The following is a 21,135-nucleotide window of genomic DNA, read 5'->3' as shown; positions in this document are numbered from 1 at the left end:
AATGAACCCTTTTCAATCATGAGTAAAATCCCCCTCCAGTTGCGGCTCTGGTGGAATGATTTAGGCAAAGAAGGGCATGACGAAATCAAGAAGTATCTGAAAGGCCTCACGAGTTTGTTGGATATCAGGCCACGAGGAGATATCATAAGGGCACTAGTTCCCCACTGGGATCCTGCGCACAATGTCTTCCGTTTCTTAGATTTTGAACTTACCCCAACGTTAGAAGAAATAGCAGGGTATATCGGCAGCGCTGAGACTCCTTTGAGGCACAAATATCTGATTGCTCCAAGAGCTGTAGCAATACACCGGTTTTTGGACTCCTTAAAGATAGTCAGAACAATTCATAACCCTGACTTGGCAAAAGGTTTTTGCAGTATGAGTTTCATATATCAAAGATATGGTCACATAGGAGGATTCGACAAGCCAGAAAACCAGTTGTGCAGCAAAGGTAATCGCCAAAAGTGGGAAGAACATAGACGGATTGCTTTCATGATAACTTTCTTAGGACTGCTAGTATTCCCAAGAAAAGACGGGAATATTGACATAAAGATAGCAGGGGTCGTCAGTACGTTGCTCACACAGAGTGATAGTACGTTGGCGCCCATGATAGTATCTGATATGTTCCGGGCTCTCACATCTTGCAAAGCCGGAGGAAGCTTTTTCGAGGGTTGCAATTTGTTGTTGCAAATGTGGATGACCGAACACCTATGTCACCGAGCCCAGTTTCTGAGCCATGGATCCGCTGGAAAGACCTGCATAGAGGAGTTCTATACCAGAGTTAATAAGACCTACCTACCAGAAGGAGTCACAGCATGGACCTCATATTTCCATACCCTCAACGCCGGTCAAATACAGTGGGCGCTAGGATGGTTACCGATCGACGAAGTCATATACATGCCAGCAGCCAGACCCCATTTTCTCTTAATGGGACTCAAGAGCATTCAACCATACGCGCCGCATCGGGTTTTAAGGCAACTTGGGAGGTATCATATAGTGCCGAAAGATGAGGATCTAAGCACCCAGGTGATCGAGATCAGTCCCGACGGCCAGTTTCCCGAAGCAAGGGTACGTCAAATTTGGAGCCAATGTCAATACTTAGAAGCAAATACTTGTGTAATGAATCGGGCAAAAGGGGAAGTTTCGCCCGGGTATCAGGCCTGGTACAAAGGGGAGACATCATCTGGAAGACCGACCAAATGACCTCACCTGCAAGAATTTGCCAAATCTTCACAAGAGCAGTGGGGCTGGTTGGCCAAAGAGCGGTAATATCTTGCCGAAGAAGGCAAACTGAAGCAACAAGTTCAGGATATGAGGTTTGAGTGCCAATTACAGTCTGCCGCCCACAAGGGAGAAAAGAACAGATTAATCAGAGAAGGCGAAATCCTCAAAGCTCAGATCCGGAGAATGAAAAAGGAGGCTAATAGCCAGCTGAGAAGCCGGGCAGATAAGAGATTGATAGCAGGGTTAAAGGATCAGGTTGCGGAATGCCAGGAAGATTTGGAAAGAGCCCAGGCCAGCACAGCAAGATTGCGGACCAAGTGGGCAAAGGGTGCGATAGCTCGGAGGCAGCGCCTGCAACGAGTCATAAGGGATTATGAACTGAGCATCGGGACATTAAGGGAAACGAATGCCTCTCTTCAAGAGAGGATCTTCAAGCAAACACGAGATGCCCAAGCCGACAGAAGGCGATGTTACGAGGCAATGACCAGAATGGAAAGGCAGATGGAGATGTTCCAAAACCAGCTTGCCAGCAATGCACAAACACTAGGATTGAAGAACCAACAGATAAGGCAGTTGTTCGCGGAAAGGGACAACATTCGGGGAAAGATCGACGAGATTGGGCATTACATCTACATGAGATGCCTGGCATGCGAGCAAAAGCCTCGAAAGACCCTCCTTGTTTCCATCATGGGTTGCGTCCACCGAATCATGAATGAGCTGAAAAACCTGCAGAGGGACCTCACACCAAGGGCCGCGGAAAGGCCGAATGATGCCTCGCGGGTCCCTAAGTTGGAAAATTAATCTTTGGTTGAGTCCTGTTTATTTGGCTTTGTCGCTTTTCCATATATTGTTTTCCTTTCTTTTAGTCAAAACGGGTTAAGAACTGTGGAGTCTGTACTATTGCTATTCCTTGCTTGAAGTAATTTGTAATAGCAAATTTTGAGAATGAATTTAATGATTTCACAAGAATTGTGTGTTTCTTTACTTTAAGGCAGAACTACGCCTGGTCTGATTCACGCGGGGACGTGATACGTAGGCAATCCCCATAAGATTCGACCGCTTTTAATAAATAAAGAAAAGAAAATGTAAATAAAATAAAACGCAGGGTTTCGCAAAATACTTTAAAGAGACGAATGAGCAAACCGGGATGACGCATGTTGTTTGAAGCAAAGCATGTAGAAAACGGTTAACTGCCTAGGTGCATTGCATCCTCTATGTGTTATGATCAAATCTGTTAAGCTCTAATACTAACAAAGTTTGTTGTTGTCTGATACCAGACAGTTAGTTGTTAAAGAATTCTGGCAACACATTCATACCAAACCAGATCCAAAGGACCGGTAGCAACAAGCATGACTACTTCAGAGAATAGTAATGAGGAAGAAAGGCCGATGAGCCAGTTGCTAAAAGAAGCAATGGAAAAGATTGAAAGGATGGGACTAGAGATGCATGCAATGCAGCTAGCCCTGGCCAAAACACAAAAGAGCCCTGAGACACTGGGACACATGCCGGAGTACCCTCACTCTGGCCCTTCCACAAGCCGCCCAAATCCCCTCTATCATCAAGAAAGAAGCCCTCACGATTCCCAAGCTCCACCACCCCATCAACCTCTCCCAACACCCAACATTCCCATTTTTGTGGGACTTACATTAGCCCCTTTGCAGCGAACGACTAGTGAGCCATTGTTTCAGGCTCACGACACCCAATACTATCCCCCTGAGCCTACATTCCACGCACCCGAACCACAGGCTTACAATCCCCATTTGGAAGTACCGGCAGAGGTTGAAAAGCCAGTTAAGGCCCCTGAACAGGATGAAGTGTTGAGAAAGTTCAAAAGCCTGGAGCAATCCTTCAGGAACTTGCACGGGCTGGGCAATCAAGTAAGCGTGGCATACAAAGATCTGTGCCCTTTCCCAGATGTCCAACTCCCGGCTGGGTTCAAGATGCCCAAGTTTGATTTATATGAAGGGCACGGTGATCTCATGGCACATTTGCGGGGATTCTGTAGCAAAATGAGAGGGGCAGGAGGCAAGGATGAGCTTTTGATAGCTTATTTCGGCCAAAGTCTGAGCGGATCTGCACTGGAATGGTATACCAGGCAGGATTTCAGCAGGTGGTACACGTGGGATGATCTGGCGCAGGCTTTTGCAGGTCATTTCCAGTACAATCTAGAGATAGTCCCTGACCGTCTCACGTTATTGAGAACTGGGAAGAAACCCGGGGAAAGTTTTCGCGAGTTCGGGTTCCGCTGGAGAGAACAAGCAGCTAGAGTCGATCCTCCCATGAGAGAGGGAGAGATGGTGGACTATTTTTTGCAGACATTGGATCCAACCTACTTTGGTCACTTGGTGACGACGGTTGGAAAATCTTTCAACGAGGTGGTCAAAATAGGGGTCATGATAGAAGAAGGTTTGAGGTCGGACAAAATCTTAAACTATTCGGCACTTAAGGCCACAACCCAGGCTATTCAAAGCGGCACGGGAGGTGCGCTTAGAAGAAAGAAAGAAGAGGTTGCCACGATCGAGGCAGGCAGTTGGTCCAGGGCTGGCAGGCCGCATTACAACCAACCCAGGCCTCACAGGTCAAATTACCCATACAACCCACCACAAAATTTCTATCCACCTCGAGAACCACATTGTTCCGTACACCAAGCTCAGGTATACACTCAGCCTCCGGTTCGCCCACAATAGCGCACACCGGCTCCCCAGAACATATATGCACCACCGCAAAACACCTACCCTCCACCAAGGGCATATAGAAACCCTTCAGGGGCAGGTTTCCGGGGAAATCCAGATGCTAGGAATGACAGGTTGCGGAAGCAAAGAACCTTCACCGAACTGGGAGAAACCTACACCGCTGTGTTCCACAAGCTGCGGCAATTGGGTTTGGTTAGTCCTGTCCATACTCGAGAACCAAATCCCCCGCCTCAGAATTTGGATCGTTCAATCAGTTGTAAATACTGTTCAGAGACGCTCGGGCACGATACCGAGAAGTGCTGGAAGTTAAGGCATGCCATACAGGATCTTATTGACACCAATAAGATCGAGGTCCAGACACCGGAGGCTCCAAACATCAACCAAAACCCACTGCCAGCGCACCACGAAACTCACATGATTGAGTTGGTGTGTAAGGGAGGAGAATTAAGAAAACCCTCACAAACAGTGATGATGATCCAAACCGCCCCGAAAGAAGTCTTAACCAGTGGAGGAACGAGTGTACAGTCGCAGGGAGAAGGCGTCAAGCCGGTAGTGATATTGGGGAAGAGCCCGTCCGTCGTAGCAAGCAAACCCAAGCCAAGCAAGTTGGTAATACCAGGGATCCTGCCCACACAGGCAGTCATGTTGAAAGGGGTATGTAGAGAACGGGTGACCATAAAGCCAATGGTCCAACTGCCGATGATTGATAGCAGGGCTGTGCCCTGGAAATATGAGAAGGCAGTGGTAACGTACCAAGGAAAACAGGTGGAAGAAGTCAGTTGTGAAGCGCAAGGGCTGACTCGATCAGGTCGATGTTTTGCCCCGGTGGAGTTAAGAAAAACCAACCCAGTGGCAACCAAGAAGCCAGTGTCAGAAGAAGAGGCTGAAGAATTCCTGAGGAAGATGAAAGTACAAGACTATTTTGTGGTTGAGCAGCTGAGAAAAACACCTGCCCAGATCTCACTATTGTCATTACTCCTCCATTCCGAGGAACATCGTCGGGCCCTGTTAAAGATATTAAACGAGGCCCATGTACCCAGTGAGATTTCTGTAAACCACCTGGAAACCATTGCCAGCAAGATTTTCGAGGTGAACAGAGTAACATTCTCAGATGATGACCTGCCGGTGGAAGGAACGGAGCACAATAAAGCTCTATACCTAGCTGTCAAATGTGAAGACTCGGTGGTAACCCGAGTATTGGTGGATAACGGCTCAAGCGCCAATATTTGTCCATTATCCACCCTGGACCAGTTAAAGATTGACCGTGGAAGAATCCGGGAGAATAGCATCTGTGTCCGGGGGTTTGACGGAAACGGAACAGCCACTGTGGGGGATGTTGTACTTGAACTGACCATTGGTCCGGTCCTGTTTACCATGGAATTCCAGGTATTGGACGCCACGGTATCTTACAACTTGCTGTTAGGACGACCCTGGATTCATGCAGCTAAAGCGGTGCCTTCCACCCTACATCAGACAGTGAAGTTCGAGTGGGAAAGACAAGAGGTCGTGTTGCACGGCGAGGATACAACATGCACCATGAGCGGAACCATTGTGCCTTTCATAGAGACCACTGATGACAAGGGTCCCTGGGTCTACCAGATTCTCGATACAGGGTCGGCCAACAAAATTTCTGAAGGAGAAATCATCCCGCACCCTAGGGTAGCTGCCGCAACAGTCATGATGGTATCAGAAATGCTGGGTAATGGATTTGTGCCGGGAAAAGGCCTGGGAGTTGAACTTCAAGGGATAGTCCAACCTGTTTCCCTTCCTAAGAATCTGGAAACCTTCGGGTTGGGGTTCAAACCAACCGCAGCAGACAGGAAGGAGGCGCGAAGAATGAAGAAGAGGGTCTGGTTTCTGCCTAAACCAGTGCCACGCCTCTCAAGGTCTTTTGTTAAAGCAAGTGCCAAGGGGTCAGCAATCCCAAAGATTCGAGGACCTTTGATCGGTATAAATGAAGACCTGAATCAGAGCTTTGGGAGGCTATTCACAGATGTCAGTATGGTGGAAGCTGGAGAAGGTTCCAGCAGAGCAGATATACAATTTGTGGGGCCTGAGGCCAAGACCAACAATTGGACGGTTACTCCTCTTCCTGTCCGAGGGGAGTCTTGGTAGTAGGCTTTGATTAATGTTTTGTTTGTTTGTTTGTTTGATCGGATTATTCAAGGGTGTAATCCAAATTTTACTTTCGTTTTTGTAAAAGTGTGAACCCTTTTATCCCGCAAATTTAATAAAGTTCTCTTCTTTTGTCTCATTTTAATTTTTGTCTTGTTCTTTTTCTTTCTGAACAGTTCTCTTTTTACTGGTTCTAATGACATGGCATGCACAGCGGATCTTCGACCTAGTCTAATAAATCAATCTGAAACCGACTCAATGATGCAAAAGGTCATTTGTGACGATGAATCTGAATGTGACGAAGGTGAAGCCTTCGAAGAAATAAACAGAGAACTGTGCCAATTTGAAGAGAAACCCAAGCCTAACCTAAATGACACCGAGGCTGTGAATTTAGGAGACGCTGATAACGTCCAAGAGACCAAAATTAGCATCCACATTGAGCCGAATGTCAGAGCAGAATTGATCAAAACTCTCAGGGAATTCAAAGATGTTTTTGCATGGTCATATGATGATATGCCTGGATTAAGCACCAATTTAGTGGTTCACAAACTACCCACTGACCCGGCATACCCTCCGGTCAAGCAAAAACTAAGGAAATTTAAAACAGAAATGAGTGTAAAGATCAAGGAAGAAGTGATTAAGCAGTTACAAGCGAAGGTCATTCGGGTCACTCGGTATCCCGAGTGGTTGGCCAATGTGGTACCAGTCCCAAAAAAGGATGGAAAAATCAGGGTGTGCGTTGACTACCGCAACCTCAACAAAGCAAGTCCCAAGGACAATTTTCCGCTGCCCAACATTCATATCTTAATCGACAATTGCGCAGGGCGCGATATCGGATCCTTTGTGGATTGCTATGCAGGTTATCATCAGATCCTAATGGATGAGGAGGATGCTGAGAAGACAGCGTTTATTACGCCATGGGGAACCTACTGCTATCGGGTAATGCCGTTCGGGTTAAAGAACGCTGGGGCAACATACATGCGAGCAATGACTGCGGTGTTTCATGACATGATACACAAGGAAATTGAAGTGTACGTCGATGATGTGATCATCAAATCTTGGCGTCAGGAGGACCATGTAGCAGACCTAAGGAGATTTTTCCAAAGACTCCGGAGGTATGATATCAAGCTTACCCGGCCAAATGCGCATTCGGGGTTCCATCAGGAAAGTTGCTGGGATTCATCGTCAGTCGACGGGGGATTGAGTTAGACCCATCCAAAATTGAATCCATCCGAGATTTGCCACCGCCAAGGAACAAAACAGAGGTAATGAGTTTGTTGGGCAGACTCAATTACATCAGCAGGTTCATCGCTCAACTCACAGCAACTTGCGAGCCCATATTTCGGTTGCTGAGAAAGGATGCTGCGGTAGGTTGGACAGCAGAATGTCAGGAAGCTTTCGACCAAATCAAAGGGTATCTGTCTAATACACCCGTATTGGTCCCACCTAAGCCCGGGAAACCCCTAATCCTTTACCTGACGGTCTTGGAAAATTCATTTGGTTGTGTACTGGGGCAACATGACGACACAGGGAGGAAGGAGCAAGCCATCTACTATCTTAGCAAGAAATTCACAGTGCATGAGGTCAAGTACACTCAACTCGAGAAAACGTGTTGCGCCCTAACTTGGGTAGCTCAGAAGTTGAAGCACTACCTGTCTTCATATACTACTTATCTCATATCCCGCTTGGACCCATTGAAGTATATCTTTCAGAAACCTATGCCCACGGTAAGGTTGGCAAAGTGGCAAATTCTGCTCACAGAGTTTGATATCATCTACGTAACAAGGACGGCCATGAAAGCCCAGGCACTGGCAGACCATTTGGCAGAGAATCCCGTTGATGAAAAATACGAGCCCTTAAGAACGTATTTTCCTGACGAAGAGGTGATGCATACGAATGAGTTGGAATTACCTGAGGAACCGGGTTGGAAGCTTTTCTTCGATGGAGCTGCAAATGCAAAAGGGGTTGGAATAGGAGCAGTACTCATTTCTGAAACAGGACGGCATTATCCTGTTACGGCTCAACTACGCTTCTATTGCACCAACAATATGGCCGAGTATGAGGCTTGCATTCTGGGTCTGCGCTTGGCTGCTGACATGGATGTCCAAGACGTCTTGGTCTTGGGAGACTCGGACCTCTTGGTACATCAAATTCAGGGTGAATGGGAAACACGAGATCTAAAGCTCATACCATACCGACAATGCTTGCATGATCTGAGCAAGCAATTTCGATCGGTGAAGTTCAAACACATCCCGAGAGTTCACAATGAGGTTGCGGATGCCTTAGCCACCTTAGCATCAATGCTGCACCACCCTGACAAAATGTATGTTGATCCTCTACACATCCAGGTCCGTGATCAACACGCCTACTGCAATGCCATAGAAGAGGAAGCAGATGGCGAACCCTGGTTTCATGATATCAAGGAATACCTCAGGATGGGGATATATCCAGAACATGCCTCTGGAGACCAAAAAAGAGCCCTTCGGCGTTTGTCAAATGGTTTCTTCCTCAGTGGAGGAGTATTGTACAAAAGAACCCCGGATTTGGGATTGTTGAGATGCATAGATGTCGGGCAGGCAACGTCGGTTATGGCAGAAGTACATGCTGGAGTTTGTGGGCCACACATGAGCGGATATGTATTGGCAAGAAAAATCCTTCGAACAGGGTGTTATTGGCTCACCATGGAACACGACTGTATCACTTTCGTGAGGAAATGCCATCAGTGCCAGATACATGGATACTTGATTCATTCTCCGCCAACAGAGTTACATACGATGTCAGCACCCTGGCCGTTTGTAGCATGGGGCATGGATGTCATTGGGCCCATCGAGCCAGCAGCGTCCAACGGTCATAGGTTCATTCTAGTGACCATTGATTACTTCACCAAATAGGTTGAGGCTAAAACCTTCAAATCAGTAACCAAGAAGGCAGTGGTGGACTTTGTTCACTCCCATATCATCTGCAGGTTTGGGATCCCAAAAGTGATCATCACGGATAACGGTGCGAATCTTAATAGCAGCTTGATGAGAGAGGTATGCCAACAATTCAAGATTACACACCGCAATTCCACCCCATATCGCCCCAAGGCGAATGGAGCAGTCGAAGCAGCCAATAAGAATATCAAGAAGATACTGCGGAAAATGGTGGAAGGGTCCAGACAATGGCACGAGAAGTTACCCTTTGCCTTGTTGGGTTACCGCACTACCGTCCGGACTTCCATAGGCACAACTCCTTATTTGTTGGTGTATGGAACTGAGGCCGTGATACCAGCGGAGGTCGAAATTCCGTCCCTCCGAATTGTCGCTGAAGCCGGGATTGATGATGATGAATGGGTCAAGGCTCGATTGGAACAGTTGAGCCTGATAGATGAGAAAAGATTGGCAGCAGTGTGCCATGGTCAGCTGTACCAGAAGAGAATGGCAAGAGCATATAATAAAAAGGTGCGCCCCAGGAAGTTTGAAGTAGGGCAGCAGGTATTAAAGAAGATCCTCCCACATCAGGTCGAGGCAAAAGGCAAATTCGCCCCAAATTGGCAAGGGCCTTATATCGTGACCAGAATATTGCCCAACGGTGCTTTGTGTTTGACAGATGTCGAAGGTAGATGTGTCGACATGGCTATCAATTCAGATGCAGTCAAGAGATATTATGCGTAACTTCTTTAATTATGGCAATTTTTGGTTTATTTGTTTGTATTTGGCATTTGTTGAATAATGAGATGACGGAGGCAATTCTTTCTTCTATCCCAACACTTTTAACCCTCGCTTCCCCCTTTGAGCCTTAAGCAAATTCTTTCAATACCCCTCTTTTAGAATCACTAATGGGAAAGATATGAAAAAAAAAAGGAAAAGAAAAGAAAAAGAAAAAGAAAAGGAAAAGAAAATGAAAAGAAAGAAAAGAAAAATCAAGGAATATAAAACCGTGGGAACTACGTTTGACCTGATTCCTCAAAGAGGATACGTAGGCGCCTCACGGCTCGGTCATAGGATGCATCATAGTGGATAATAGGATGCATAAGGTACATAGTGTGCATAATAGGCACAATGTGCGTAACGCACGTAACTCAACATAAGCGTAAAAAATAAATTCCCCAAGCAAGAAAACTGGGGCAGAGGTTATGTTTTAAGTTCCAACAAAGGTTTGATTCCAAAAGTTGTAGCACATCACCCTTCAAGTTGTTTTCATTTTTATAGCCTTTCTTCAATCCCACACCAAAACCAACATCGACATCCAAAAGACCTCCCGATCAATGTTCGAGAGATGCCAAGTCCGGTGAATAAGGCCGAGAATAATACACTGATCCCCAGCAAAGAAGAGGATCGTAAGACTGGAAATGAGTTGATGATCAAGGGAATCTCCAGAAAAGAGGGACGTATCTACAACACCCCAATTTCCCGAAAGAAATAAAATGAGAGAGTCTTATCGGTGAAAACCTTCACAGGCACCGAGAGGCGATGTAAGATGAGGGATATGAAATGAGAGAGTCTTATTGGTGAAAACCTTCACAGGCACCATAAGGCACCGGGAGATGAGAGAAACGAGAGAGTCTCATTAGTGAAAACCCCTCGAAGGGCACTATGAGGCGACAAGACAGATCAGCAAAAGCTACAACATCCGAAACGGACACTCCTTTATCATCCCCAGCAAGTCAGACCATCGGGCAAATCGATTGATACAAATAGACTGGGTCGGGAATCTATGGTGCATGTCATGATCACGGGGACCAGTCGTATCCTCCAGATAAGTTCTTTTGAGTTTCTTCTCCCACCAAAATATTCGTTCAGAAAGATCTTCTCCTTTTCCATATCTTTATTTCTTTTCCTAAAATGTGTCTTGAAAGGATTTTTCAAAGCTTACTACCAGAAACCGAAGGGGAATTCATCCCAATGCAGGATAATACAAACAGTCTTGAAGGCCGGTCCCGGGCAATGCAGGGATTGTGCCCGAAAATGTTGGAAGAAGTAAGCTCCAAAAGGGAGTGGTTTCGGGAGTTAGAAGAAGACTCCCACATCACGCGTTTAAAGAGAAAGCAGAAACGGGGATAAATTGAAAGCCAATCCCCAGCAAGCCCCAGCAGGCTAGAGACCCCCAACAGGCAACTTTGCCCGCCAACCAATTATGGGGACAAAGAGCAAGAAAAGGGGAAGAGAGAAAAATGGCTCGCCAGAAAGGCACCCTCTACCACCACGATTAAAACTGACTAAATCCTTTTGTCTGTTGCAGGAGAGCAAAGAATTGATGATGGCAGCAAGATGCAACGCCATGGAAGTCACCAAAAACCGGGGCAGAAAATTTTCTGCCGATTGTCGAAAATTTTCTCGAAAAAACGGGGAAGCAATTTCAATACATTTAAGTTCTAGGTCGCCCACCAGTATAATGCGGGAATACTTTTAAGTTCTAGGTCGCCCACCAGTATAATGCGGGAATACATTTAAGTTCTAGGTCGCCCACCAGTATAATGCGGGAATACATTTAAGTTCTAGGTCGCCCACCAGTATAATGCGGGAATACTTTTAAGTTCTAGGTCGCCCACCAGTATAATGCGGGAATACATTTTAAGTTCTAGGTCGCCCACCAGTATAATGCGGGAATACATTTTAAGTTCTAGGTCGCCCACCAGTATAATGCGGGAATACATTTAAGTTCTAGGTCACCCACCAGTATAATGCGGGAATACATTTTAAGTTCTAGGTCGCCCACCAGTATAATGCGGGAATACATTTTAAGTTCTAGGTCGCCCACCAGTATAATGCGGGAATACATTTTAAGTTCTAGGTCGCCCACCAGTATAATGCGGGAATACATTTAAGTTCTAGGTCGCCCACCAGTATAATGCGGGAATACATTTAAGTTCTAGGTCGCCCACCAGTATAATGCGGGAATACTTTTAAGTTCTAGGTCGCCCACCAGTATAATGCGGGAATACATTTTAAGTTCTAGGTCGCCCACCAGTATAATGCGGGAATACATTTTAAGTTCTAGGTCGCCCACCAGTATAATGCGGGAATACATTTTAAGTTCTAGGTCGCCCACCAGTATAATGCGGGAATACATTTAAGTTCTAGGTCGCCCACCAGTATAATACGGGAATACATTTAAGTTCTAGGTCGCCCACCAGTATAATGCGGGAATACTTTTAAGTTCTAGGTCGCCCACCAGTATAATGCGGGAATACATTTAAGTTCTAGGTCGCCCACCAGTATAATGCGGGAATACATTTTAAGTTCTAGGTCGCCCACCAGTATAATGCGGGAATACTTTTAAGTTCTAGGTCGCCCACCAGTATAATGCGGGAATACTTTTAAGTTCTAGGTCGCCCACCAGTATAATGCGGGAATACATTTAAGTTCTAGGTCGCCCACCAGTATAATGCGGGAATACATTTAAGTTCTAGGTCGCCCACCAGTATAATGCGGGAATACTTTTAAGTTCTAGGTCGCCCACCAGTATAATGCGGGAATACATTTTAAGTTCTAGGTCGCCCACCAGTATAATGCGGGAATACATTTTAAGTTCTAGGTCGCCCACCAGTATAATGCGGGAATACATTTAAGTTCTAGGTCACCCACCAGTATAATGCGGGAATACATTTTAAGTTCTAGGTCGCCCACCAGTATAATGCGGGAATACATTTTAAGTTCTAGGTCGCCCACCAGTATAATGCGGGAATACATTTTAAGTTCTAGGTCGCCCACCAGTATAATGCGGGAATACATTTAAGTTCTAGGTCGCCCACCAGTATAATGCGGGAATACATTTAAGTTCTAGGTCGCCCACCAGTATAATGCGGGAATACTTTTAAGTTCTAGGTCGCCCACCAGTATAATGCGGGAATACATTTTAAGTTCTAGGTCGCCCACCAGTATAATGCGGGAATACATTTTAAGTTCTAGGTCGCCCACCAGTATAATGCGGGAATACATTTTAAGTTCTAGGTCGCCCACCAGTATAATGCGGGAATACATTTAAGTTCTAGGTCGCCCACCAGTATAATACGGGAATACATTTAAGTTCTAGGTCGCCCACCAGTATAATGCGGGAATACTTTTAAGTTCTAGGTCGCCCACCAGTATAATGCGGGAATACATTTAAGTTCTAGGTCGCCCACCAGTATAATGCGGGAATACATTTTAAGTTCTAGGTCGCCCACCAGTATAATGCGGGAATACTTTTAAGTTCTAGGTCGCCCACCAGTATAATGCGGGAATACTTTTAAGTTCTAGGTCGCCCACCAGTATAATGCGGGAATACTTTTAAGTTCTAGGTCGCCCACCAGTATAATGCGGGAATACATTTAAGTTCTAGGTCGCCCACCAGTATAATGTGGGAACACTTTTAGCTCTATAGTTTGGAATCAGTAGCCCCACCTGAAGACGGAAGGTTACAACAGAGAGCCCCAAGCAGGAAAAACAATAAAATCCCCAGCGCCAAGAAGCAGAAGTCTGCCAAAGCAAGCGCACATTCAAAAGGAAGAAAGAACGCGTCTCAGAAGAAGCAGTTCGGAAACATTGTAGCATGCCCAGTATGACAATACTGATGAAGAGACATACCACTGAAGAAACCAGTGGAAGATTTAAAGAAGAAATCCATGTTCCCAGCAAATCAAACAAAGTGATGAAAACTGGCATTCAGAAAGGCGATGGACCAGCATCCTCTCCCAAAGTCACAAGATAAAGGCATCGGAGGAAAGCGTTGGCCGACAAGAAAGCAAGGCAACAAGAACAAGTGGAAGATAGATAAGATCGCATGATCCTCAGTCTAGCTTAGCTTCTTGTTTTCCTTTTAGAGCAATGTAACAGGGAGATCGGTTGAGCAGTAGCATCCTACAGCAGCGTACAACAGCGCACAACAACAGCAAGCAATACAGTCACACGGTAGTCCCAGCTACCAAAATTTCCCGAACTACATTGACCTGATTCCTGTTTCAGCCCAGGATATGTAGGAAACCTCTGAAGCAAAGGTTCGGTCAAATCTTTTTCAAAAAAAATCCTTCGCCCGGAGTATTCGGACGGGCAAAATCACTCGCTTTATCTTTGCGCGAAAACCCTTCGTGTCTTCGTGCAAAGAGGGGCAGCTGTAAGCACGTGATTTTTGCTTCACGAGCAATCACTCCCAAAGGAAAACAAAAGAAAAATAGTAACAAATGGCTTCGCTGTACAAATTTTTTTTCCTTTTTGTGACATGTGTTATTAGTCGTTTGTAGGTCTGTCCATTTTGCATTTTAATCATTATCAAACAAAATACAAAAAATATGTGTCATTAAAGGAAAATTCAAAATATGTGTGCATCGTCCGTTTTAGGTTGTGATTTAACTTACTTAAACATTTTTATTTGGTATGATAATTATGTTGAAGTGCTATATTGTTATTTGTTTTAATTTCATTTGTTTTATTAGTTATTTTTATTTTTCTTTAAATTGGAAAACAAAAGAAAGTTGAAATCAATTTGGGCCCAAAAAATAAGACAAAAACAGGCCCAAACCAACGATCTGACCCGGTCCAAACCAGGCCTGCCCTGACCACCTCCCGAAACGACGCCGCATCATGCGTTTGATCTGGGCCGTTCAAACTCTCGATCCAACGGCTCAGGACCTCTATCAGTAACCCATTTCAAAACCCGACCCAAATAACCAGCCTAACCCAACCCCTCATTTAAACCAAACGACCTCGTTTCACTACCAAACGACCCCATCTCATTTCTCACCCTCGGATCCAAGCCGTTGAGATCATATGATCTAACGGCTCAGATCCAATCCCATAGACCATATATAAACCTTCCCTTACACCCACGCCCCCTATACCAACACCCCACCCCTTCGTCCCCAAGCTCAAACCCGGACCTCCCATTAGAAACCCTAGCCGCCCCCGTCTCTCTCGCCATTAAAACCGGCGGCATGGACGCCGGTGGCCACCTCCTGAACACCCTAAGACCCCCTCACTCTCCTGAACATGGATCTGTTACTCCCTAGACTCGAATCACTTTCCTTCGTCTCGAATCTTCATTTGAAGATTTGAGTCGAACCCGGACCTATGCCAAACCACCCCATCTTCATACCAGACAATCCCCTGACCTTCCTCGTGACCAAACCAAGCTTGGTTTGGTCCGAATCTACCCACAACTCCCTAAAAATCAAATCTGGAAATCCAGACCTTAGAACACATGCACCTGGGGAACCTGGCCGGTCTGGACAAGGGTTTGAGGTCTAATAGACCTTAATCAAGGTGTTCTCATGCGAGAACACCCTGATTAAAGTTTGTTCGGCCTCAAGAGTTCGAAGTTGAGTCTGATTTGGGTCCGTTTTGATTTCAAACTTCTTCGGTAAGTTTCCTTTTCTTTTTGTTCAGTTCTAATTAAGTTGTCAGCATGATTTGTTGTTATGGTTATTTGTTTTGGTCTGTTACTTTGTCTGTTTTCTTCCATCTCTAGCAAAGACCCTTTATTTGGTCGATTGATTTTCTATGTGTGTGTTCTGAATGTACTCTGTGATAAACATGATCGTCGATTAGTTTAATCGTCAGATAAGTTAACTCATATAGGCCCCAGTAATTGAACCGAAAATTGTATGATGCCCTTTAGGTCCCTGAACGTATAGTTTATATGAGCGACTGATTATTACCTGCTATAATTAGTATAGTCGATTTGATAAATGTCGTCGATTAGTTTTCTATAACTAATGAATCGAATAAGCTAATAATGTCGCATGACTAATTGAACGTTGCCACTGACTGAACGCCCCAGCATTGTTTAAAATGGTTTGTTTGCATTGTAAAAATGACTGAAAAGGTGCAGTCCAGGCAGTCTTGAATTTGAACTTTCATCAGTTCAAAAATGCCCTGATGCTGCAATAGGCAGGGCAGTAATAATCAAGGTTAAGCAGGGGTATTCTGGGGTGTTGAAAAAGACAGAAAAGATTAGTGTAAATGGGCTGACAAGTAGGGTACTAATTTAGGATTAAACTAATACCAATGGGGAGCAAGACATAAGAGTATGGGGCTTGAAATGAATAATAAAATGATGCCCATAACTCTTGATTAAACAAAAGACCAGGCGTGGGGAACAAAAGGGGCTGGCACCAAAGATGCTTAGGCATGGGTTTAAAGGGTATGGGTATTCTGCCAATTGGCAGGGCAGGCAGCTCAGCTGCACTAGTGCATTTGGCCTATAAAGAGGCCATTTGAGAACTTAAACAAGGCTGGGCTTTTAGTCTTCAGAAAAAGAGAGAGAAAAGGCTGGAATTTTTAGTCTTGAGGCTGGAACTTTTAGTCTGAAGAGAGGTCTAGTGAGTTTAAAGAAAACTGAAAAGCATAAGGTAGTTTCCAATAAACATTGTAACCAAACACTGCCTGAAAGTTGTATAAGAGTGCATATTGGTCAAGCTGTCTTGGCCAAGTTCTATTGTTTGCATTGATTGAGCTGTTTGTGGTTGTTGAACTGGTGGTTTTGCTGCATTGAACACTCAGTCATTGCTGTTGTTTCATTATTCTTTCCTGGGATTGCTCATTTGGTGCTCGACTATTTGCTGGTTCTCCTTGTATTCTGGGAGACCTTGTTGGTTATCCGTTGGCTGTGGAAAACACTTGGTTTAGTTGGTTGTTGCTGTGTTGTTGCTGTGTGTCTGCTGCTGCTGTATTTACTGCATATTGCCCAGCTGATCATTCCTTTCTTCTTTGTCCTCCATACCAGGTACACAATTACACTACCAATGTAACTCGAAAGTTTGAGCAATGAGTATAAAAGAGAAGATCCGCAGATGTTGTTTATATATATGTCCTGGTGTGTTGAATGTCATGTAATGTCTAATAGCTCATATTTTGGGATACTAAAGTTAGCTTGCAAGCATAGTAGATGTCAATGTAGGGTATCGAATGATAATGGTATATGTATGCTGTAGATAAAGGTGGTTTCAATGAATTAGTTTGCATCTCAGATTTAGTTTACTTTGCCATATATGCTGTAATGTAGGCCAAAATAGGAAAACTATCCACATGAGTTAAAGTTCTTTCCCCTTTTGCTAGTTTGTCACATATAAATTGATAAAGAACAAAGAATCAGTTCTAGGCCTCAACCTTAGGAAGGCCGAGCCCAAATCGAGAAATCAGCTAGGCCTGTATCGGAAAACAGGGCCCAAGTCTGGCCATCTCGCATGAGCTAGTTTGGGCCCATAATTTGCGACTAGTTGTCCATAAGTGCAGTCACGTTTTATTATTCTGTAAAAGCATTTTAAATCACGTTTTATTATTCTGCAAAAGCATTTTAAATCCGGTTTTATAATCGACTAAGGCTATTTACTGCTTTCAATTGATAGAGACAAACACGACAAGAAACGTAGGTGCTATAGGATATCCTTTAAAAATAACAACGAGATGAGCCTCGATAAAAATAAACAAAACGCAGATGCGGGGCCCTTGTTAAATCTATATTAGTGAAGCATTTAGTTTCCAGGACGGGTTGTTTAGCAAATCTCACAACCCTCCTAAAATAACAACATGTTAGTCTCTTTAGGATACGCTTTAATGAACCTTACCTTCTTAAACTCGGGTGCACATTTATGTGACCCAAATCCAAATCCCAACGGAGTCGAAACATGTCTCTAGTCACGGGCGCATTGATTGCGGCGTGGCCCGAGATGCATTTCCATGACGTTGCAAATTCCTTTAAAAAAGAATGAGAATGGGATGAGCCTCGCCGAATAAAAATACAAATTGCGGGGCCCTCAGTAAATATTTGCTTTAAAAAATTGTTTAGACTTCGGGATGGACCGTTTAGTAAAATTCCACGGTCCTACCCAAAATAAATACGCTAGTCGCTTTAGGCGCGCCTTTAATAATTTAATTTCCTTAAAATCGGGTGCGCATTGATGTGACCCAAATCCAAATCTCAACGGAGTCAAAGTGTGTCGACGACCACGGGTACATTAATTGTAACGCGGTTCGAGATACATTTTCACAACGTTGCAATTCTTGATAAAAACAGTAGATGATAAAAGCGGTCAAAAGTTAAATTTTGCACATAAGTTCACACTTGTATAAAATCAGATAATCAAGCCGAATATAACAGTTGAGCGACCGTGCTAGAACCACGGAACTCGGGAATGCCTAACACCTTCTCCCGGGTTAATAGAATTCCTTATCCGGGTTTCTGGTACGCAGACTGTAATATGGAGTCATTCTTTTCCTCGATTCGGGATTAAAATTGGTGACTTGGGACACCCTAAATCTCCGAAGTGGCGACTCTGAAATAATTACACCAATCCCATTTCGATTGTCCTTTAATTGGAAAAAAACTCCTTCGCCCTTCGCGGGGTCGGAAAAAGGAGGTGTGACACCCTTGAAGCGGCTCAATTATGCCACAATGTTTCAACCTTCCAAACAGGCTTGTGTAGGATTCTATGATTGGCGTGAAATTGTCCCTCTGCTTATGTTCCCTTTCATACTCTTGTTTTGGATGAGGGTTTTAGGGTGATTGAGAGTTCTCCTGTCGCAAATGAATATATGTTAAAGCTAGGACCCGCATATGTTGTCGATTGGATACTTTGGCATAAGACTGAGCATAGAATGTTGCATACTGTGGAGCAACTGAGCATCGTGGATACCGGGGTTGAGATGCTCCCTTTTATCCTCTTTTTGGTCGTGATGCCATCATGGCCTCCTCATCTTTCTTTGTTTGGTTAACAAGGTTGTCCGCCCTATTCTGGATTTTTTGGTTAGTTGCTTTGAGAGCCTCTAGACTTATAATTTGGCCAGTATTAAGGCCATTCTCGACCATTTCTCCTATCTTGATTGCGTCAGCAAAAGGTCTGCCCATTGCGGACATCATATTTTGAAAAAAAAAATTAGGATCATGAGCCTGAAGGAAGACAATGATTAACTCATGGTCATCCATGGGTGGCTTGACTCTAGTCGCTTGCTCCTTTCACCTGATTGCATACTCCCTAACATTTTCAGTCGGCTTTTTCTTCATATTGGATAGGGAATTGTGATCTGGTGCAATATTTATATTGTACCGGAATTATTTGACGAAGGCCTGGGCCATGTCATCCCAGACATGCCAATAAGAGATATCTTGGTCAATGAACCATTCGTAGGCTACCCCCATAAGACTTTCCCCAAAATAAGCCATCGGCAATTCTTCTTTTCCACCTGCACCCCTCAGCTAGTTGCAGTACCTTTTCAAGTGGGCGATAAGGTCGTCGTGTCCATCATATTTCTCAAATCTTGAACCCCGGTGGCAAATGGATGTGAAGGAACATGCATAGATCACTGAATGATATACTTTTGTGACCACCAAGTCCTTGTATATTCTTTATGTTATGTTCAAGACTTTTCATTTTTCCTAGCCATCTCATCGGGATCACCCGTCTTGGCAGACCTTTCATTTTTCACTGGTGACTCGGACTGAAGAGTCTGATTATATGGAGTCGGGACCCTGAAAGCCATATTTGGAGAGTAGTATTATCCATCATAAGCATGAGATGGTAGCTCATTATTTGGCCTTGTCACATGAGGTGGTGGAGGGATTGTATATACCAGCGCGCTAGACGCAACAAAAGGGGTGTTCCTGACCGGTGCAACTGGTGGTCGCACATTAGAGATACCAGGGCCGATATGGAAGCTATAGTTTGGAACATACCCTGATAGTAGAATGTGATCGTTCATTGCAAGGAGAGGTGGTTGAGTAGCCTGGGGTATGGTGGAAGTTCCCTTATAGGGACCCAGAGGCGGAGGCTGACCAAAGACTCCAAGCCTGATACACATCACTTAGTTGATGTTTCAATCTTCTTACTTCCTCCGACTCTTGCTCAACCGATTGACCTAGAAGGTTGTCACTGACCAACTCAATTTCATCATTGTTAGTCGTTGCTACCTTCCCCTTAGATCAGGTAAAGTAATGATGTGTTGCCAGTTTCACCACAAACCAACCACCTTAAGCTTACTAATTAAGAGGCAAAAAACGTGTTAGGGTTAAGCATTTTACAAATACAAATCACACGTAAATATTCTATGCGCCTAACATTATCACCGTCTCTAACATGCTTTTGGAAGACTTTATGTTTCATTCCGGCTTATAAGGTTGCTACTTATTGACGCTCTTATTTATTCCTCTCTCTTTTTTTACACACCTCGCCTTATTTTAGAGCCCCTAAAAAAATATTTTGATCGAACCTTTTAGGGGTTGCCTACATATCATATCGCCGTATGAATCAGATCATTACGTAGTTCAAAGACACAACCAATTGTTTTTTTATTTACAAAGGTTTTTTTTAATGTACAAAAGCATTTTTTGGTTCATTTTTGAATTTTTCTAAAACAAAATCTTTTTCATTGATTTTTGAATTTTTCTCTTTTTTTTCTTCTTTTTGATACAAGACTTGAAAAAAAGGAAATTATATTAAGATACAACCTAAAAGGACAACATCTAAATAAGACCGAAGTCGACCTAAATAGACCCTTTTTAAAAAAAAATTAAAAATAAAAGGCAAAACAACAAGACTCAAAACACCAAAAAACTCTTACAGACTCGATGACTACAAATGAACAATCAAAGTGGACTGCCAACTAAAAGAAGACTCTGATCTCTACAGGAGACTCCAGCAGCATCATTGTAGTCAAGGTGCTTATTCCTGCGGCTGGCCTCCCATATCATGGTATATGCGCTTCAAGTTTGTGTAAATATGGCATGCGAAGTTGGGTGCTACCATAGCAAATTGCTCTTGAGTCAAACCCTGACAAGTCACACACCCTCGAGCGGTATAAGTAGCCACTTCATAGACCCTCATTCTAATATGCTCTTGGCTCTAACTTAAAAACTGGATCCGTCGCTCATGGTTATTGGCTATGTCAGATATATCCGCCTCGCATGTAATGCTAGATTCAATTGGTTCTGGACCTTTGCTAGCCCATTCTCTGTAACAGCCTAGCCCGCTAGTGATATTGTCCGCTCTGAGCCTAGGCCCTCAGGGATATAAAATGCGTCACTAGGGTTTAAGACTTATTAACTTATATACCCAGCATCCCTCTTGTGTTTTGCCAATGAGTGACTTTGTCTAAAGCCTAGGGTGTTACATACACCCCTTCTTATGGACTCAGCATCCTCATTGAGGTTTGCCACA

The sequence above is a fragment of the Nicotiana tabacum genome, chromosome 22, assembly GCF_000715075.1.
Source record: "Nicotiana tabacum cultivar K326 chromosome 22, ASM71507v2, whole genome shotgun sequence".
Lineage (NCBI taxonomy): Eukaryota > Viridiplantae > Streptophyta > Magnoliopsida > Solanales > Solanaceae > Nicotiana > Nicotiana tabacum.
The sequence above is the reverse complement of the archived record's forward strand: the minus strand, read 5'-3'. Positions refer to the sequence as shown.